This window comes from Numida meleagris, chromosome 3 (assembly GCF_002078875.1).
Source record: "Numida meleagris isolate 19003 breed g44 Domestic line chromosome 3, NumMel1.0, whole genome shotgun sequence".
Classification (NCBI taxonomy): Eukaryota; Metazoa; Chordata; class Aves; order Galliformes; family Numididae; genus Numida; species Numida meleagris.
The window spans coordinates 91,076,301-91,099,042 of NC_034411.1; the positions used below are offsets into that span (position 1 = coordinate 91,076,301).

The 22,742-nt window shown below is 35.8% G+C and overlaps 2 long non-coding RNA genes across 4 annotated transcripts in view; one reads left to right on the plus strand and one right to left on the minus strand.

Annotated features, from left to right (window-relative positions):
* The window catches only part of LOC110396782, a 32,562-nt gene that overhangs the window by 6,178 nt on the left and 3,642 nt on the right, over positions 1 to 22,742 (minus strand). The window contains exons 2-4 of one of the 2 annotated variants that reach the window (XR_002437254.1): positions 19,221 to 19,283; positions 14,120 to 14,278; positions 6,059 to 6,195 (exon numbers count right to left, since the gene is read on the minus strand). This is a non-coding gene — a long non-coding RNA (uncharacterized LOC110396782). Of the gene's footprint in view, positions 1 to 6,058; positions 6,196 to 14,119; positions 14,279 to 19,220; positions 19,284 to 22,742 lie in introns of those variants that run through there. The other variant, XR_002437255.1, reaches the window with a different exon arrangement.
* Positions 1,980 to 7,960, plus strand: LOC110396781. 2 transcript variants are annotated; one of them, XR_002437253.1, is made up of 5 exons: positions 1,980 to 3,900; positions 4,003 to 4,111; positions 4,646 to 4,770; positions 5,926 to 6,166; positions 6,485 to 7,960. It is a non-coding gene; the product is annotated as an uncharacterized LOC110396781 (long non-coding RNA). The 2 variants fall into 2 exon arrangements; XR_002437252.1 differs by having other exon boundaries at positions 1,981 to 3,900; positions 4,003 to 4,124.

Genomic DNA, 22,742 nt, shown 5'->3' on the forward strand with positions numbered 1-22,742 from the left:
CAACTAAGCAAATAATTCTTTAGCTACAAAACTAACTTGTCTATCTTATATTTTTATGTTGTATATTTTTACATTGTAAACTCATTTGTTTGCTATATTATTCTATAATGTAATGGGGTGATAAATTAGTCAACAAATAACAGTCCTCTTCTTTAAAATGTCACAATGTAGTTTCGTCTAGTAATGAGTGTTGGGTTTTTTTGATCCTCTGAAAGAGACGAGAAACATAAAAACTGATTTGATTACATTCTCCTGTTAGATATCTCACAGGATACAAAGTGACTGCATAACACAGTTCACTTCATGTTCTGTTTTTACTTCTGCTATTCACTACACTCTTGCATCTAGACCACTTCTGTAACAGTATGTTAATCTTTTTGATATTGTGTATTGATATTGCCATATTGTTCTAAGACGTAAGTGGTGTTTGGGACTCCACTTCAGCAGCTTCCTTCCATATACAGTTAAAAGATATAGCTCCCAAGACTTGTCAGAGGTTCATGAATTACAGGACCAACACAGAGATAAGTAAATGAAATATAATGAACTGTGATAAATACATACGGACAGATTAGATGATCAAATACTCCCTTCTGGCTTAAACTTTCTGAATCTCTCTTCTCATTCTTACACAGTGAGAAGGATTTGTATTACTGTTTCTTCTTTCCAAATAGTTATAGCCATTTTTGTTATCCGTGACCTAACCTTTAGTGGCTGATGCCTTAGAATTTTACACTCACCATGTCAGTTTGATTATAACTGATAAAGCACCACTTATCAAAGACATTCACATCTGACTATAAACTAGAATTTTTTGTTTATGTTGTGTTTCTTATCTCAAAATGAATGGATTTTATGACCATTTTCTTTAAAGAAACAGGTTTGCATTAGCATATTAATACCATCTACCAATAGACATTGGCAAGCACTTAGCCCGAAATATGAAAAGAGAAATTAAGTTAAATATTATGAAGTAATATTTAAAATGTATGTTTACTACAGCCTTGTATCTTTCTTTCATAGAGACCCCATGTTTTTACAAAGGGAAAGAAAGGACTTGAATTGTTTTCTAAAGCAACGTTATGAAGCTCTGTAATGTTATGTAATGCAGTAAGAAGAGAAACCTAGAAAACAGCCCAAAATCTAACTCTAAGGATGATGTTCTCTTCAGATCAAGAGACTGTTTCCTGCACCCCACGATGTTGCTCTGAACTGCTTGCTTTATGAATGCAAGAATAAATCCAGCCATTTTCTACAGAGGTGAACTATTTTCTACCTGAGAGTAAAAAAACATTAGTTTCTTTTTCAAACAGTAATACACATGACATAAATTGGGGGAAAATTTCTAGGCCTAGATGACAAAGGCATTATTAGAGTAACAAAGTATTGTACTTGCAGAATCTACTCTGCAGAATTATTTTTCTCATATATTCATACTTCTACACGTTAGAAAGACAATACAATGTATGTGGCAGCTTCTCGTAAATGAGGTCAAAGATAGAATGAGGCATCAAAAAAATGGTTAAATTTCAGTTAAGGTGAATATGCATAATCAGTAACAAAATTGAAAAGTTGCACAAGGAGAAAGGCTAAGCAATATAAAATGGGTGTCCTCGGGAGTAGTTCTGAGAATTAGATGGAAGTAAAATTGAAGACTGAGCCCATGTTTTCCATGCTGGATTAATTATTAATTTGAGTTGATTTTTTTTTTTTTTTTTTTGGAGGTGTTGGGGAGGTGGAAGAAAATACACTATTTAAAAAGACTTCCTGATATATTATTTGTTACTAAATCATAGTGTAATAACTAGGTATGTATATAAGATTTGTATTATGGTTTTAAAGAAATCTAATTTAAAACATATGAATCTACTGATTTGGAATAAGCCCCATGGAATCCAGATTGCGTTCTGTAAATAAGAAAGAACTAAAGATCTTTTGGGAGGCTCATTGCATGTAGATAATCAGGATATTGACTGTTTTAGAGAAGAATGTTAACACATCATTCAGTTCTTTTTTCAGAAGAAAAATAACTTGGACAAAAACAGAAGTATTATGTTGTTTGCTCCTTCCTATCTGTTTTGTATGTTTCTTCTGTGCATCTCCTCCTATAGTTTTTGTTATCTTTATTTCCTATTTAAAACAAGAATTGTCAACAATTTTACTGTACATATAAAATCTTCTTTATTCAGTGTATTTCATAGCAAACATTTTCCTAGCAGGTTACGATGAGTCTATTAATGATACAGAAATTACAAGCAAAAATCTATATTAATCATTTAATCTCACATTTTTTAGGAAAATATGTATTTGTCCAAATATCCTAAACCAAATGCAGAATGAAAATGAAGCCAAATTTCAGTAGATCAGTATTTCAAAACTTAAAATTCTTTGTCATATACAATTAAAATATTAGTCATCAGTGACTGAACAGAAGAAATAAGATCTGAAGACTTCAAGGTGAAAAACAACTTCCATCAGGACACAACTCACTGACCTATTCATAGCATGTCACCAAAATGATGTCAGTTGTTACTGGTTTACTTCTGCTTGAACACTATTTGTCTGTCAATAAGTTTTACACAAATATTTTCCAAATATATTTCAGAGAAGACTTCTATTTATTTCAGAATGTTTCAGATTTTGCCCCATAGTACATAAATTCACTCTGTCAGATACACTGCTCAACAACAGCTTCTCATCATCTCTTTCATTACAATAGTAAGTCTCAGAGTTGGTAATTATAACATCTAATACAGCAAAACATGTCTAAGATCTAACAAATGTGATGTGGCCTTTTTCAACTTTTTTCTGTAGTAATTTGGTATATCCCTTCTGTTATTTGTTATGACTAATAATGAGGGTGGTAGGGGAAAAAGGGTAAAAGTCAGAGACATCTCACATCCTGTGTGTGTTGATACTGAGGAGAGCACAGCTGCTTAAAAAGTCAGTTCTTTTGACAGCTACTGGATCATTACTGAGCTAATTAATTTTGGAGAAAAAGAAGTATGTGAAGATATCAGAAAGTGAAAAAGATACTTCTCACAATAGATATTTGAAGTAAACTGATAGATAATTTACAATTTGCATATGTCACTACTGAAACCATAGCAGCCATCACTTTAGCACACTTCATCTACAGCGAAGCATATTTAAGACTTTCTGGAGGCATCAGGGCAATTCTGTCCTCTGGTAGGCCCATACTTAATCATTTGCCAATAGTTTTAACAAAAATAAAAACAACACAAAAAAAGGAAAAGCATCAGAACAATGTTCCTGATCATAGTTTCTCCTCACATTCACACAAGCTGCTAAAAGGAGTAGCTTTTCCTGTCTTTAATCTTTCTGTACTGTAACAGAAACCCCTCAGGATTACTCAAATGATTAAAATGAGACATGTTTAAACTCTGGCCAGTAAAGTTTCCAAATATATGAGGTTTTTCTATTAAATGCTGTAGTAACCAATTATAGAAATAAAGATGTCTGCTTTCAGAGCATATCACCATTACATATACATCTTTAATGAACTTTGGAAGGCCAAAATACACTGAATCAAAGTATTTCGGTTTTGGCTGGGATGGTGTTAATAGCACACAGATGTTTTGGCTGTTGTTAAGTGATGGGTGCGTGCCTGGGGCTGGGCCACTTGACAGGGAAGGGCCACCACCACCATTATGATACCATGGCAAGGTGAGGGGAGGATTGAGTCAGGACAGCTGGCCTGAATTAGGGAAGGGGTTATTCTGTACCATGTGACATCATGTGGAAGGCTGTAAAGCGGTGGGGGAGAAGGCTTGGTGTGAGCTGTTGCTTGGGGACTGGTTAGATTGTAGTTAGTTAAGTGTTGCGTTGGTAGCGGAACATCAGCTGATGTGTTGTTAGCTTAGTGTTTGGTGGTTGATGGTGAGTAATTTTATAGCAAATATTGCATTTTTGTTTCTTTTTTCCATTTTTATCTTAGTAAATATCTTTTATCTCAGCCCATGGGTTCTGTTTTGTTTCTAGTTCTCTTCCCCCACTCCACATGCAATGGAGTGAGCCAATAGCTGTGTGGCTCTTAGCTGCCTGCCAGGTTAATCCCCAGCAAGGATCCACGTAGTTGTGGAGGATTAAGGTACTTAAAATCAGTAAGTATGTCACAGTGTGGTTATTTGTGATTGAAATTCAATAGACTTTGTAATGTTTTGAAAATGACTGACAACACCTATATTTGTGCAACAGCTGTTGCAGAAAAGATACCACAAAATTCTGAATTAATAGTGTATTCCTTTCTGAAGTTTGAATTATTTTCTGTTTCTTACTCATGTGCACTGTGTTTCAAATATTCAACTAGCAAGGAAGGAAAAACAACAGGATTTTTAATACCAAAGCAAAAATGTAGGGTAGTACTAACATCAACAGCAAACAACAATACTGTATTAAAATACATCACAATATTAAGTGAATCTATAGCATTTACTACAGAAGAAGCCTATTTGGGGCACAAAATGAGTTCAGTCTTAGACTTCATGTACTTAGAAAATGCTGTATTTTTGCTATGTACAGTGTAATATGTTGGAACAGAACTGGAGGAGTTATGATATTAGCACAGTGTACACAATACTTCTTGTTTCGGTTTTGAATTATGAAATTATAATTAACTTATTAGGACTTCATAAAGATTCAACTGGACTGCAGTCTTACCAAAGTACAGCTAATCTACCTTGCACATTCGTGCAGTATGGCCATGGACCACAGTTATACCAGTGATGAATTTTCTGCACATTACTAGAGGTACATGGTTTTTGTTTATTTAAGGTGCTGACCTACTTTTCCTTTATGTTTTAAGGGATTATCTTGTATCAGACATTCCTGGAATGAGCTATGTAGTATATAAAAAAAAAAAAAAAAAAGCTGATAATTCTTTAGTATCAAAACCCTGTAGGCCATCTTTATGGCCTTCAGATAAAAATGTGCTATCAGTTTGTAAACCTCAGATGTTGTCAGTTAGTTTGTCAAATGGCTGAAATGACAGGCTGGTATTTCCCACTTGTAAGCAGAGAAGATGTTGCAAATACTTATCCTGTATCTGGTCAATACTTTTGTAGTCCTTAATTAGACTTCTGCAGTGCACTCACCCTGATACCACAGCTACCCAAAAAAAAAAAAAAAAAAAACAAACCTGTAGAAAAATGCCATTAATTCATGGTAAATGAAATCTCTCTTCCACAAGTGTTAAGGTTACTCACTGAACTTGCTTCCTCAACTTCATTTTTGAGTTAGTTGAAATGCTAACCCAGTTTTCTGGATAGCAGACCCTGGTTTATAAAACATTTATAGGCAACCTACATGATTTAAAAAAAAAAAAAAGACAAGATTTCCTCAAGAAACTGAAAAACACTGTCTACCTAAAGGGACTTTTAAAAGTGCCTTCAAAAATTAATGAGTTATAATGTAGCCAGCAAATTGTGAATCATCAAAACTTTGGTGTCTCAGCTTGCTGATGCCTTTCTCTCTGGAGGTCGAGACATTCAAATAGTTCAGTATTTCCACTTGAATCTGTAGGCAAATCTGTTCTACTGCGCTTTCTTTGTACGTTACAGTTCTTTCGCAGTCCTCTTGTGAAAGTAAGAGTTAAACACATTTCCAAATGCGGATCCTGTTTGTTAAAACTTTGATAACATGGCTAACACACATTTCTTCTTTTAAAACTGCAAATGTTGTTAATTCAATGTAACTTATATTCTGTTCTTATCTTTTGTTACCTTAATATTTTATTCCTCTGTAATTTCATGTAGCGAAATTTATAACCATGCTCATGAGACTGAGGAAAATTTAGTGCCACAATCTCAGAAACGCATTCCTATGGTTGTCACATATTCTGGTTTTAGATGGGACAGAGTTCATTTTCTCCATAGTGTCTGATATGATGCTGTGTTTTGGCTTTAGGAGAAAAACACTGTTGATAATACACTGGTGTTCCAGTTGTTGCTGAAGAGTGCTCTGCAGAGCCATGGATGTTTCACTTTTCAGTTTCTCCTACTGTCCTGCCAGCAAGTGAGCTGACCTAAACTGGCCAAGGGCCATTCCATAGCGTATGACATCATGTGAAAAAAACTATAAAACTGAGGGGAGTTGATCAAGGGGTCTGCCACAGCTCAGGGATGGGTTGGGCATCAGTCAGAGGATGGTAAGCAATCGCTTTGTGCATCACTTGTTCTGTAAATATAAATATATATAATATTATTGTTATATAAAATATTATCACTACTGCTATTTCTCTTCCTTTTCTTAGTAAGTAGTATTTTTTATCTCAGCCTAAGAGTTCTACTTTTTTTATTCTCTCTCCTACCCCACTGGGAAGAGGGGAAGTGAGTGAAAGACTGTATGTTGCTCACCTGCTTGCCAGGATAACCACAACAGAACACATTTATGCATTTCTTTTTCCTATAAAGATCTCGATCCTTGAGTTTTCTCAATTCCCTTCTATTTTCTTTCTGTCCTGCAGCTGAAATGAATTAGTGAGAGGCTGTGATGGTGTTGTCTGGGATTAAGCCACCACAGGCATGAATGCTAACAATTGAGGAAGAAATTAAGAGCACAAAAGCAGGCATTGTTGTGTATTACATGACCTGTTCATGATATGTTTCTTTGTTTATTAAAAAAAAATGTAGTTGTTGGATACATTTAGAATACTTAGTGTTAATTTATCAATAAAACAGGAAATACTGGTTTTCTTTTGAAGTCTGCGTCTTTTGAAATCTGCGACATTTCTATGAACATCTGCAAAGATTAGGATATTGCAGCTGTTCACTTTCTAGTCATATTCAGATAGTAAGATCATATTAATTTCACAAAGAAGGCATGTGAAGAGTGTTTTTTTTCTCTTAAAAAAAAAAAAACACTATGATCCGGTCTTACTTGAGTTGTTGGTTTAACTTTGTACATCATAGTTCCTTTGAAGTGAGCATTTGCTGGATCTGAGTTTATATCTGTTATTCATGATAGGCATAACTCTTGACCTCGCTTGCTACTCACTCCATTACTACTACTTTTCCTAAAAGATCACAAATGCTCTCTTAATAACATGACTGTTTCTGAAAGCATACAGCATTTGACAGGGCAGGATTGAGATAATGGGGAGCAAAATCAGTAAATGAAATTGCATCTTACTTAATTGAGTTACATCCCCGGGAATAAAATTTAACTTACCAAGCTTATTTTTTTTCATTCTGGACAAAAATAAATAAAGGAAAAAAGAATGAAATCAAATGAACATGTAAAATACAGTGACATTTCAGGGACTCTCAGGAACATTACAGAGTTAATGTTTTATTTGGCTGTAAAAATGCCTTCCAAGCATACTTTGTACTATAGACAGAATATATCTGCTTAAAAGGAATAATACATGCCCTCATGTTAGGGTCACGTACTATTGCAAGCTGAAAGTTTTACCAGTGCATGAGTCAATAACCTGTTACTGAAACATACAGCTTTTCTAAAATCAATTTCAGGTTGCATCTTAGAGCATTTTCTCAAAAACTTTCTTGATACTGTCACATTAATTGCAACTATTTTTTAAAATATCAAATGACATTTTCAAGCTCATATACAATATAGACCCTTTGCCATTTATTATTTGATACTAAAATCAATTTCTCATATTGCTTATTAAACAAGTTTCATAGGTTGGTATATCTGTATCTTGGATGCTGTAAGGAACTGTGAAATTCTGGATGGATGGATTAGATATAAATGGTGACCCAAGAGGTGCTAATATGGATTGAAATACTTGGTTTTGGTTCTATCAGTGCTCATAAAAAGAATCTTTCAGAAAAGCAGTCAAACATGACGTTACTTATTTCAGAACTATGCTGTGAATTTACTGGGATAGAATTGTTCAAAAGGATTCAACAGAAAAATATTCTCCTCTATGTTTCATGGTTGCTTTTTAACATGAAGTATGTATAATGAGATGATACCCTCTCCCCCCTTCCTCCCCTTCCACCCCCACCTCCCCCCCACCCCAGCCCCCAAGAATTCAATCAGTCAACTTATGGTCAATCACTTCTAGACAACATGAATGCAATTTTCTCCTTAAACTTCAATTTCAGGCTTCAGTGTACTTAACCAGAGAATTTAGATTTTTTGACAGCATTTCAGACTTCTGTAAACAACTGTTAATTCCTTACTGAGAGTAAGAAAATAATGGGTTTATTTCAATTAGATTTCTTACCTCAAGGAAATTGGTGCATGGAAAAGAGTTTCTCACTTAAAGAAAAAGACACTATCTTTCAGTAGTCCTGAATTACTAAGCTGAATGTGAGATAGTTTAGGGGTCTAAAATGGCTTTTGACATGCATAAAGTCAGAGATGATCCTTAATCATTTTAATGGATTTGAACTTTATGAATGAATCATATTGTACAACAGCCTCATAGTCAGACTAATGCTGAGTCAGTTTATGTAGGTGTAATGGTCTATGTGCCGTTTTACTATCTATGCATACACTAGTTCTTTGCCCAAGTGTAGTAAACCTTGCTATTTATTATAGGCACAAAGCCTAGTGAGAAATAGTAAGTGCATAAATGAAAACTGCACATTGACTACTTTTTTTTTTTTTTATCAGGCTGTGCTGATGTTTTTCCCCTGTCATTCTAACATTCCCACACTCCTAATTCTTGGTTTAGTTCTCTTTTCCCTTTCACTCATTGGAATAGCATCGTTTCCTGATATTTTGCTGCTTTTACTGTAACGGCTTTTACTGTGATTAGTTGAAGGAGCTAGGAAGAGTATAAAGAAAATGAGACAAAACAGTGAATATATACATATACTCATGAGGACTGCTCTGAACATAATGCCTCCTATTTTATTATGTTAGCCCATGACATCAGAGGCAGATGGTGGTGTTATGGCAGTAAGGTTGACATTTTTGCCAGTATTCCATTCAATTTTGTTGCTGTACAACAGATGGCAGCGGAGAGGCAGTCTGACAAAACTGATGTGGAAATGCATATGAAGCAAAGGTGTGGAACTGAATCCCTCCAGGTAGAAGGAATGGCAGCCAAAAATGGTTGACAATTGCTTGTTTAAGGAGACCAAACAGTGGATGTGAGCACAGTGAGGCGGTCAGTGGTGTGTTTCAGCAGTGGTGATAGCGACAGTGTATCACCTTTTTGATGCAGATTTTTACAAGTGTAGCGTGTAGGCTCTTCTTCATTGCTGGTGAAAATGGTGGAGGCTGTGTTGAAAAACTTTTTGATAGAGAAAACTCTACGCTACTAAACAGTGTTATTGGTCTCTTTGTATCTGTTGCAATTTCCATGGAAATAAATAGGAGGCATTACTTTTCGAGTCACCAATGCGCATGCGCACATACATATATAAAATGCTTGTTCTACAAAACTTCAGTTGTCCTGTAGAGAAGTATACTTAAGTAACATTTGAATAACATATCTAAGTTCTGAGTCATATATCCTGAAGACATGACTGAGGTTAGACTTTCAGATACCTGGATTTCTAAGAGTACACAGCAGGAGATATAAAAAGTTAACAGCTGAGATCAACAAAGAGACAAGTGGGATAAGTGTGATAGAAGGATGAGAAAAGTATTATAACATAAAAGGAATAGTGAAGAGACATTGATTTTTTTTTAGAGATGTAATTTGACATAGTAGCTCTAATACAGCTCCGACAGTAAAGGTCATGAAGCCCATCAGAAGCATTAAATTACTAATGGAAAAAAGGGATGGAAGACAAAGTTATCTCTGGGAAAAAAAAAAATTATAATGTTAAGTATGTTTTACATCATGAAAAAATGCAAGGTGTGTGTAAACCTATGCTACTGTTAGAGGAAGTAAATTCTGTCTGCCTACAGTGAACTCTCTCCAGAGAGTTATAAAGTTTTGATAACAAAACCCTGAGTAATGAAATGACAAAAAGAAATATAGTTGTTATTTGGGACACCAACAATAGGAAACTGAACTTCTCTTTCAAAAAACTACTGTTCTTGCAGTCAAATTCTGCTTTTAGATATAAACGTGACACTTTGTGTGATGGCAGCATTCTGACCAAGAAGAAAGTTTAACAGAAACCTCAGCACAATAAATATCATAAATCACATTCTTCTGTTGCAGACTTTTATCTGCTACTCTCAGAACTGTGTTGGAAGTGAGAATAGTTGAACTATGTACTTGAAGTATTATAAGAAAGGTTAGTAATGAAATCTGATGGGGTTACTGCTTATAATATTAGATAAGCTGATATCTCCACTCAAACCTGTGAAGCTGTTTGTAATATATTTTAGTGTTCTGTAATAGATTATTAAACAAACAGTTTATTATCTGAACAAAATAGTAAAATCAGTAAAACACATTGGGAGTATTGTAACAATCATTTTCCATTACTTGGAATGCTGTACTCATCTTTCCTACGTCGTATAGTAGGAAAGAGCAAACTTCAAGGTAAAAAAAGATTAGAATTGTGGAAATGCACTGGGTTTATGCTCCCAGGTTTTGGTATGGAAAGGGCTACAGATAAATTAAGAACAAGTTCCAGTGGCTGGTCAAAGCCAATGACAGCACCTTTGGGAGAGCATATTTAAGAAAGGGAAAGAATGCTGCACAACAGCAGGTGAGAAAGAGAAATGAGAAAGAGATTCACAAACACCAAGGTCAGTGAAGAAGGAAGAGGAGGAGGATGATGTGCTCCAGGTGCTGAAGAAAATATTCCTGCTCTGCTCTGGCCTGACAGTGAGCACTGTGTGCAGTTCTGAGTGCCACAACATAAGTAGGACATAAAACTATAAGGTCGCATCCGTAGGAGGGCTACGAAGGTGGGGAAGGGTTTAGAGGTCAAGGTGTATGAGGAGCAGTTGAGGTCCCTTGGCTTGTCTCTCCCTGGAAAGAGGAGAGTGAGGGGAGGCCACATGGTGGCCTGCAGCTCCTCACAGGGAGCGAAGGGGCAGCACTGAGCTCTGCTGTCTGGTGACAGTGAGAGGGCCCAAGGGAATACCGTGGAACTGCAATCTGGGGAGGGTCAGTTTAGGTGTTAGAAAAAGTTTCTTCACAGAGGGTGGCTGGACACTAGAACAGGCTGCCCGGGGCAGTGGTGACAACCCCAAGTGCTGGAATTCAAAGAGCATTTGGACAACACTGTCAGACATAGGGTTTGAATTTTAGATGGTCCTGTGTGCAGCCAAAAGCTGGACTCAGTGGTCCTTGTGTGTCCCTTCCAAGTCAGGAAATTCTACATTTCTATTATTATAGGCATTTATCAGTTCTGATCTAAAACTGGCAAAGTATAAAATGTTGAGAAATACAGAACAAAAAAATATACCAAGGGAAAAATATATTCTATTTTTATCTTATAATTTCACAAGTTGGAGTAATTCAGTCACACATGATAAAGATTTGAGTACTGCAAATCAATTTAACAATTAGGCAGGTCCTCTGGGAAAAACACTGTATGTAAAAGAGGACAATCAAAAATGAAGCATATATATTCTAACGCTGTGAGTGAAAAGAAATAATTGTCACTCTTTCACTGAAATAATGAAGATTTTTTTTTATACAGACCCTGAATATATAAACATCATTCTGTATTACAGAATAACTAGTGTTACTAAGGAAATTCATTTCTCATTGTTTCACTGTTTTGTCACATAAAAATTGATCACAGACAAATAACCTCTATCTCCATGTTCCTTGACATTTATTGAGATTGATTTTTTTGAGGCATGTCAAAAGTTTTGAAACAAAATGAATTCTCTTTCAACTAAATGATAAGTAGATAAAACTTACTAATGTATGTTTCTTGCAAAGGTTTAACTGAGAAATAGTGGTTGTGTGTTCGTAGAAGACAGTATTTAAAAGGAAACACTCAGAAGCATACTCAGAAATACCAAATAGTGACGCTTTGAGTAGAATGCCAATGAAAGAATCAGTATAATTTGCATTTGTATATAGCAGGTGGATCCACTCTTTTTTGCTTGCTGATGACATTTCTAAATTCAGGAACTCCCACCCTTTTTATCATGTATGACTTCCAAGAGAATCAAATTTAGAATGCAAATGAAGTAGTATCCCAGTGTTACCCCAGAAAGGCAAAATCATGGTACGTATATTCCAGTATTTATTCTCTGACCGTGAACAGGATTTACTGGAAAGAAAGAAGTTGCACAAACACAGACAGCAAGCCCAATAATTTTCTTTTAAAATGAGTGTTTTCTTTGCTTCAAAATGTCAAATAATTAAATGCTAATTGCTTCAATAATCCAGTTATCTGGGCTTTATATATTATGCCAGTAAGAACATGCAACACTTTAAATGCTGCTAGAACCTGAACTATTTGCTAATTATTTTTATGAAGTGATATTTTCTGGAAGACTTCTGACTTCTGTAAAATTATATCATACTGGTGAAATCTTTCTGAAATGTTCTGTCGGTTAGCACTTACGGCAAAGTGAAAACAAAGGAGGATCTGGATGATTAGAATCCATCCGAGTGCCATCTGCCTCAGTCATCATCCAGTAAACTACTGGAATGTGCCTTTCTCTGGCTCACTGGCTTAATCTGTTCCATTTTTTTCAGGGAAATATAATCGAGATCCATTTCCCACATTAAATAACTTTCTCAGCGAGTATGTATGATGATACTGTTTCATCTGTCATTTCCCTCTCAAGCCAAAAAAAAAAAAAGAAAGAAAGAAAGGAAAAACATTTACACCGGTCTTTGAAAGGAAGTGTTTCCTCATTGAAGTGCAGAAATACATGAAAAACACAAAACATTCTCAGGTAATCTATACAATTTGCCTTCCACAGAAAAAAAAAAAAAAAGGAAAAACACAAATATTTTTACTTCCATATTTCTTTCATTTCAGCCTTTCCTGATATGATTTTATTACTGCAAGTAGTCTGCAAAATTTACTGAGAGTGCACTCAATCCCTCAACAATATTATTGGCAAAGATATGAAATTAAACTGCCCCAATGTGGAGCCTTGGGAAACACCGCTTCTGACCAGCTACCAGCTGGATTTAACCCCATTCGCAATGACTCTTTGGGCCCAGCCATTTTTTTTATTATTTTATCCAGCAGACAGTAGCTTAGCTTAGAGTAAGCAGCTCCTTTCTCCAGGAGAGTGCTGAGGAAGACAGTATAAAATGTTTTTACTTGCAGGTAGCAGTTTCAGCACCTTTTATCTTCCTGTTATTTGGTGTACTGTATGTAAGTGGAAAGGTACACTGCAGGAGTGGACTCTGTAAGAAGAGACCAGGTGTTGCCCTATGCTGGACACAGATGATTCCAGCTGTCTCAGCAGTGCTCCCATCACAGGACACAGCTGAGCCCAACAGCCAAGCTGACAACACATTTCCATACTGTGGAGAGTCCACACTGAAGCAAAGGTAAACTGGGAGAGGGAAGGAGCAACAGAGGAAAAATACGTACTGACTGCAGCTCCCCCTGGACTCCTCCACGTTGCTCAAAGGTAGGGTATAGATGAGTTGGGGAAAAAAGGAGTGAAGTTGACAATTGGAAAGGAAGGGAAAGTGTTCTTTTAATGTTTGCCTTTCATTCTCACTACCCAAATCTTTTAAAATTGTCAATAAATAAAATTATTTTTTCCACAAAACTAACCATCTGTTTTGCCTGTGATGGTAATTTTGAAGTAATCTCCTTATCTTTCTCTTAGTCTGTGACCATTCTCATCCTATTTTCTCCCCCTGTCATGCTGAATGTAGTGAGTGGCTGGGTGGGAGCTTGGCCATTGGACAGTGTTAACCCATTTCAACTTTATACAGGAGCCATTTTTTCTATTTTTCAAATTAATGCAATGGTGCTGCTTTAAGTCATTGACAATTATATGAGCATGTCACAGGTTGTAGTGATATATAAGGTGTCCCTGATGTTATAGATGTATACTGATTACCTCATTGTTCTCAAATACTCCACATCAGCTGAAGTGTGATTAGGAATTAGTAGGTTATTCAATGTTAGGTGTCCAAGATAGCTGATTATTATGCTAAATCTCTTGTCTAACTCTAAAAGTGTCTTGCATTACAAGTATATTTGGATGAACTGAATTTGAAGTCTGGCTGATATTTTGGTACTTAGTTTAGAAAAATAAAACAGATGCTCTTGCTTACCTAAATTTAACGCAGTATCATTCTGAGAAGATATTAATATAAGTCAAATGAATTGTGTCCTGGAAATCAATCTGTTTTTCTTCAGTCATTCAGATTTAGTTAAGTTAGCTGATTTCCACTGTTCTGAACTGGGTAGAAATAGGCATTTTTAACCAAGTTCTGTGAAACCAAAGAAAATGATAAAATCAGCCACTAGAAACAATTTTCAAGGAATAGAAATCATTTTTCATTTGTAGACTGACCACCTCTTTCTTAAAAGAGTAATCTTGAAACAAATTAATAAATTAATACCAGTTGTGGATGATAACTTCAGATTTTATCCCAGTTTAGAAATGTTAACAAAAGCTTTCTCTCTAGAAAAACAGTAAGGTTGAAGGGGAAAAAAAACAGCTGAAAGTTTCCAATAGTGAATCTCTAATATCTTAAAACTATTTAAAGAAAATATTAAATGTAGTCCCTTAGCAGTATTCCACTGCATGCTGGATGTGGGAATTTTAATCAAATAGAGCAGATTCTTTACCAGTCTGTGAATTACTGTGCTTTTTTTTTTTACGAGTTGGTATACACTCTTGTTCCTTGTCTTTTTGTCTATCTTGTTACTGCTTATCCATTGTTTGGATGGGATAAAATGAACTGGCTGTTTTGGGAGCAGCACCTTACTTCAGAGAGATTTATGCTTTTTCAGTTGTATCACAGTGAGTGGAAGATGTACATTTTAAAGATGTTTGCTGGTTCTAAATATCAACCCTGACAGATTTTCATTGTTTCACTGTTATATGAAGGAGCTTGGGGAATCTTTTTTTCATGGATGTACTATCTCCTAATGCATATGTAGGAGACTGTTAATTCTTTTCCAGCTTTATGACAACACTGCTTTTACCTTCTTGTGAATAGATTTTTAGATTATCTTTAAAGGGAATGTTTTTGCTTTTTATTCTTCCTTCAATCCTTGTGTAATGTTGCAATGTGTTTTATCTTCAGGGATTAATATTAGTGAAAATTCTGTTACCCTTTACTATATAAAAAATATTCTAGTTTTGAAATCATTACCTTTGGAAGGAAATATTTAGATACTTTGGTTAGTGTTGCTTATTTTCCTAAGATGATTAAGCTTGCTTGAGCAATGCTAGAAAACACTGAATTTCTCAGGGAACATAAATATTGAATATTCAAATGACTTTTTAGATTAGTAAAAAGTTCTAACTTGGTCATTTTGTTCATCTAGGAGTAATTTTAAGTAAAGACATCGTCATGAGCTTGCATTAGAAACAAGAAATGAGGGAATGCCCTGCTCTTAAAGGAGCTGCTCAACTTGTCTGTTTGGCATTAAACTAACAATTTCAGTTATTACAATGCTATTAAAAATGTTCCTTAATGCAAGTCTTGAAGGAGCACTGTTTTTAAAACAGAAATAGCCTTTCAAGCATCTGGGGAGGGAAATCATTGTGAAGGAGTAAGCTTCCTTTCTCTCGGTCATCTTCAGACTGCTAGAGTGTCATGTTAAATAATTAAAACTAAAATTTACATTATTCCAGAATGATTGAACAACTGGGGTTGGAAAAGATCTTTAGACACTCTTGAATGGAGGGGCTCCCATGATAAAGTACATGGAAAACATCACAATACTCAATGCCTTCTTCACTTCAGACTTTTCTGGAAATATTTGCTTTCATGAATCTCAGGACCTTGAGACCACTCTGGAGAAAGAAAGAGCTACCCTCAGTGGAGGATGATCTGGTTAGGGAACTTTTAAACAAACTAAATGTGCATAAGTCCGTGAGGACGTACCCATGAGCGCTGAGGTATTTGGCTGATTTTGTAGAACCATTTCCATTTATCTTCAAAATGTTATGATGAGTGAGAATCTCCTGAGGATTGAAAAAATGCAAATATCCTCTATATCTTCAAGAAGGGGAAGAAGGATTTAAAGAGCTACAGACCTAACATCAATCTCTAGACACATGCAACACTTGTCTTGGAAGCCGTTTCCAGACACAGGAAGAACAAGGTGGTTGCAAGTAGTCAGTATGGATTTATGAAGGAAAATAGTACTTGACCAACTTGATAGCCTTCTGAAATGAGATGACTGTCTGGGCAGATGAGGATGGATGAGAACTGTGATTGTCTTTATTTTAGTAAGGCTTTTGATACTGTCTTCCATAACATCCTTGAGGACAAACTGGTCAATATGGGCTAGGTAAGAGCACAATGAGGTAGACTGAAAACTATCTGAACCATTGGGACCAGAAGATTTTAAGCATTGACACAAAGTCCACTTGGAGTCCAGTCATTAGTGGAGTGGTACCACAGGAGTCAGTGTTGTTTAATATCCTCGTTAATGACGTGGCAGACTGTACCCTCAACAAGCCTGCAAATAATACAAAACTGGGAAAAGTAGCACACTAAATAGTTGTCCTTTCATTCAGAGTGAATTCAACAGGCTTGAGAAATGGCTGGTGAGAGCCTCATGAAGTTTAAAAAGGGAAGCAAAAATTCTTGCCCCTGGAATGAAAAAAATCAAGCACCAGTACTTGCTGGGCGTTGACCAGCTGGTAGACAACTTTAGTAAAAAGGTCATGGGGTTCTGGTTGACACCAAGCTGAACATGAGCCACCAATGTGCCCTGACAAAAAATAAAGGCCAGGAGCATCTTGGCTGTATGAAGAAGGGTATTGCCAGCAGCATGAGAGAGATCCTTGCTCTATATTCAACACAGGTAAGACACACCTAAAGTAGTGTGTCCAATGTTGGGCTGCCCAGTGAAAGAGAAATGGGCATACTTGAGGAAATCCAGAATGGGTCATGTAGATGAAGAGACTGGAGAATGTGACACGAGAAGAGATTGAGAGCTGAGTTTGTGACAACTGAAGAAGATAAGGCTCAGGGGGAATTTTCTTAAGATGCTCTTGATAAACTGAAGTAAAGAACCAAAAATCTGGCAGCCAGACTAATTTTGGTGGTATACTGTGAAAGTACAGGAAGATATGAGCACATACTGAAATACAAGAGTTTCTACATAAATATAAGAAAAAAAACTGTGTGAACAGTCAGACACTAGAAAAGGTTGTCCTCTGCCCAGGTTATCAATTCTTAGATTTAAAAATGGACTGCACACAGCCCTGAGCAATCTGCTTTAACTGACATGCTTTAGAAAGTAAGTAGAAGAACTAAATGATCTCCACAGATCACTTCCAATCTCGCCTATTCTGTGGTTTTAAACATCTTTCTCTTATTTTCTTCATTCTCTTATAATAACTCAATTTTTCCTTCTCTATTCTTTCCCTCCTCCACATTCAACCCCCTTCTGACTTCTGAGGGTTTGTCTCCCACATTGCTTACATCTTTTACAAGGCTCAGATTTGCCCACACTGATATGTGTGTGAGGTCTTGCTGTCATATGTGTCTTCCAACCAAGCATGAACCAAGCTTGCTGGCAGAACACATCTCCATAATGTGCTGTCTGTGTCCAGTGACATAGCGTGCCATCAGGCTGTGAATGGCTGATGAAGCCTACAGGCAGCATCAGTGCCCCAGTTAATTGTTTGTTCAAGTTCCAAAACAGAGCTGACACCTGTGAAAACTTGGCTTGTACTTCTTTGCCAAGACATATGCATCATCCATAAATGCCTTGTTTATGCTTAATAGAAGAGTTTTATCCATGGCATAAGTGTTGCATTCTTGCCTATCAGGTGCTTTAAAAATATGGAATGCAACACCAGACGGGACAATACATTATGAATTACAGTATGTCTGTTTTCTTACAAAAAAAGCCATAAAAATGGTATCGGTGATTGATTAGTGTTATTTTAGCTGCCTAAGATTTAAACTCCACAGCGTGAACAACAAGAAAGATAATTATCTGACTGTTCTAAGCTGTAAAATCCTCTTCCATAGCGTTAGTTCCCAGTGCATTCTAATATTTTAATGAATTTCTTTACCTCTGAACTTTTCTTTATTTACCTCATTTACCACTGTGTCAATTATTGCTTCCTTATTCTAAACTCCACACGTATATTTTCATAAGTATTTGTTTCTTGTAAATATATAAGATCAAGAAAAACAGTTTAAATCTGTAAATTTTCAGATGCACAAAAGGTAAGAGAGAAAATATTTTTCACAACAAACCAATGACAACTCTGAAAGCTTTATTTTTCCTTTTTTCTTACTCTATAACTGTCAAAAGAAATACTGTGAATTTGTGATTGCTTACTGAATAAAGAGGAGGAAAAAATTTTGAGTAGAGTTAAAACCAAAGAATTTTTGTTTTATTTTTATTTTACTAACTAAGCTTGGTAATTTTTTTTCTATTGGCATGTACAGTGCTTTACAAAGATTGGGTGATACCCACAAGTTCTTATATGTTGTCTGTTAGATATGGAGCTCAACATTAAGAATTTTCAACAATAACTTGCAGTTAGGCCTACAATAGTTTCCAACCAAAAATATGTATTACATGAAGAGGATCTGGGAGAAGATAAACTTTATTTCCTTTCTGAAGAAGCTCTGCTCTGAAAGTACAGCTTGAAGTTTAGTTTCAGTTGAGAGAGCCTGCAGCTGTTGGAACATTGCCATGCTATGGTAGCACTGTAAAACAAGATATTTCCTAGAAGACGATCTTTTTTTCTACAACATGACTCTTAAAGTGAATTAAACTATAGTAGTTAGACCCTGAACTTCTATTCAGCTAACGGTTGTTGCTCTTCTTGAATACAGGTATACGTGCTGCATGAGTTCTTCTTTTCTGATTTTTATCTTTTACACTTTTTAAATATGGTAAAAATAAGTATCTGATAGACAAAATAATTTATCAGAATGGTCTAATTTCAAAGTCAGGATTTGATGTAAGGTCTAGGTCAGTGTTTAATTTGTACATCATAATGTTTTAACTCATAATTTCTTTCTCTTATCATGCAACTTTTGAATTTTTTTTTTTTTTGCATTAAAGGGAAAGGACTGAATTTCTTTTGCTCTTGTCTTTATCCATTTAATATTTCCAGTGAAGAAAACTTACTGCTATCAACATTTCATAACAATCCCTCAGTGTTGGGTGGTTTGATGTTGTAAGGGTTCCAAAACTATTTTTTCTCCTTTTCTTACTTACTTTTTCCTTCTTCCTTTTTGTACTTCAAATTCTTCTGCATCCAAGGGATATTAGAAGTGTGAACTGAAACATAAAGAAATGCAATGGTGCAGTTGAAGACCAAAATTAACTTGAAAAAAAGATTCATTCAAGGATGCAGAATTAGGTATTTTTCCATGGTGCAGCATGAAAAAATTCCATGGAGCATGTTCAGAGAAGGGCAATGAAGCTGGTAAGGTTTCTGGAGCTTAAGTCTTACAAGGAGTGGCTGAGGGAGCTGGGATTGTTCAGTCTGGAGAAGAGGAGGCTCAGGGGTGACTTTATAGCACTCTACAACTACCCGAAAGGAGGCTGTGGTGATGTGGAAGTCAGCCTCTTCTCCCATGTAACTAGCGATAGGACGAGAGGAAATGGCCTCAAGTTGAGCCAGGAGAGATTCAGTTTGGACGTTAGGAAATACTTTTCTGAAAGAGTGGTGCAATGTAATTGCCAGGTCACAGCCTGAGCCAGTAGGTGAGCACCTGGGTGAGCATGTGAGTGCCTGGAGCAGGGGAGCCTAGGTCCATCCTTCCTCCCTCTCCCTCTTTGTGGTGCTTCTGGGAGTGCATATGCACTCAGAGCCTGCGTGGTTTGCCCCCCCCAGCTTCTGGCATGCCAGAGATCAAACCAGAGAAGGCTGCATTCCTCAGCTCACCCTTTTTTCTGGACTGTTGCTGAGAAGGGTGAGTTAATTCTTTTTTCTTTGATATCTTCTTCTGTAGCACCTGTATCTCAAATAAAGGCTCTGTCATCACCTTTGCTTGCTTTACAAGTGGCCAGGCACTGAAATGGGCTGCCCAGAGAGGTGGCACGGTCACCGCCCCTGGAGGTGTTCAAGAAATGTTTAGATGTTGTACTGAGGTACATGGTTTAGTGATATTGGTGATATGTGGATAGCTGGACTTCGTGATCTTGGAGGTTTTTTCCAACCTTGGTGATTTTATGACTTCTATAGTGGAATTTTGTGTTACAACATTCATGACTTTCTTCAGCCTAATACTCAACAGGAATTCCTTGCAGTTTTTCAATAGAGAATGAGATGGTACTCAACATAGACTCTCATTTAAGAACATATCCAAACTTTTTTTTTTTCCCAGAGGTATTCTTTTCAAGAAAAGAACATAAGAGGCACTCCATCCTTCCCAATACTACCAGTTTTTTACCAAATATGTGCAAAAAGTTCTCAGAGCCATTTCACATAGGAAGTTTGAAAGTCATCTTCTTATTTGTCATCATTCTTTTCAGAATACTGTAGAATGGAATCATGTGTATTTTTCTTCTGGTCTTGTTCATAAAATCTGTTGAAAGAGGAGTGCTTTGCTAAATGAGTAAGCAGTGAAGTGTGTATAGAAAATTTGTTGCTGCTAGTTGGCTGCAGAGAATTAGAACTTCTATAGCTACTAATCCCTAAGGAATGCATAAAATGGCAAAGTGCAAAAGAATTGCCATGTGAGTAGATTGAGAGGAAAATATGAAAAGATTCTGCAGAGCTTTAATATGATCTAGAAGGATTTTGATATTTGAATAGGGCAATTATTTGGCAAATTAAGCATAAAATCTTTCAGTTTCTGTTGGTTAATGAGATACACAAATGTGGATGACAATCATATAGGAAACTATTTTATTTAATGGTGGTTTTCTACATCTATTATTTAGCTTTTAATTTAACTTACTATTGACCTGCTCTGTTTCTTCCCAATAGCTTCAAGTTATTTCTCATTACCTTGTATTTTGCCTAAAGCCTAGGCCGCAGTAATACTGTGACAGCATGACTCATGCAATACTACGCCAATGGCAACTGAAGTTGAAAATTACTCTCTACATAATTACAATTTACACTCTACATTGTAGAGTGACAGATTCAAATCAGTTGTTAAATGCAAAAAGCAAATCTAAAAAACACAGGAATAGCAGGCAATATTAAATAATCTGAGTTTACCTTTCCCCTTTTGAAAACAGGAAAAAGTTTGTAGAAGATTGAAAGTATGTAAAAGCATGATTCCTCTAAATGGAATGATCCCTCAAGTTTTAAATAAGAATGGAAGACGGTCTATGTATTTACAACAGTGTAATTAGCACATTAAACTTTTGAGCTAAGCATCAAAGCAGATTCATATCTCACAGAATTGCATCATAGAATCATTTGAGTTGGGAGGGACCCTTAAAGGCCATCTAGTCCAGCTCCCCAGCAATGAACAGGGACACCTGTTCTTCACCTGCCAAGATGAGAGACGGCGGAAAAAAAAGGGACGAGGTCTCGTGATCTGCAAGTTTTTATACTGCGAGCTTTTATCTTTTCCCTCCGGCTGGAAAATGGTAACAGAGGAGCAAAGTACCGTGGGGACTGTAGTAGTCCTTCTCTTCTGAGAACCAGGTACATTCATTACATGATGTTATGATGTGGAGTACCAATAACCGAAAATCATAAAACCATGACACTTAGTTATCTAAAAGGTTTCTATATTAGATATCTAAGTCAAAGCTGATAAGTCTGTGCTGTCTGCACAAACAATGGGTAGTCATGTCATCCTGAAATTTTACAACATATAAGATGATTTGCCCTCTTGAGTTATTTGCATATTACTGGAGGAATTTATACTTATAATTATTAATTCTTCCAATGAAAAGAGCCCATAGCGATTAGTTTAGGTTTTAGTGTTTAGGATTTTTTTAAAAATAACGTAGATATCTAAGTTAAAGAACTCAATACTATATGTTATATAGTAATTAGAGGAGTTACTCTGAGCTTTAGAAAAGTGTAAAAAGTGTTTAAAATACATTTTATAGTGTTTTATTTTATTTTTTAAAAAGCACACATTTCTTCCTAAGACAGAATGTCTTATCTGAAATGAAACATTTGGAAAAAACATATGTAGATATATCTTGTTGTGAAGTCATTTTATACTGTGTTCATAGCAATATTTCTGTACAAGAAAGCTTCATTAATTAATCTTATCCTAGTACCCACAGAAAAACATCATAGTTCCCCTATTATTTCAACCAGTGGAGATTATGTTGTAAACCTTCTCATGTTCACGTGTTGAATACATTGTCATTCAATTCTCATGAAACTTCTTGATGGGAATAATTTTCTCATACAGGAACTGACAAACTGGTTGTGTTTTAACAGCAGAGTCAACCTTATACTACCATTCTTTGCAGTTATTGTACTTTATGTCTATCCTCTTTAATTATAATGTAGCCCTCTTTAATTATAATGTAGCCAATGCAGTAACATCTGAAAAAAAATGTCAGTCTCCAAGGTTATGACAGTAAAATATTTATACTTAGCTTAGTGTGAAGTCTTGAAGAACAACATATAAAATTCTCTAATAATACCTAAATTTCATTGAAATTGGGAAACATAATAAGATTCTTTACAAATATGTCCTTTTGTGACAAGTTATTGATCTTTGATATTCTAAATCAACCTGGAAAATATGGAAATATTTTAATTTCCCACAAAAATATTTCTAGGGTGTGATTTTGAATTATAATTTAAGC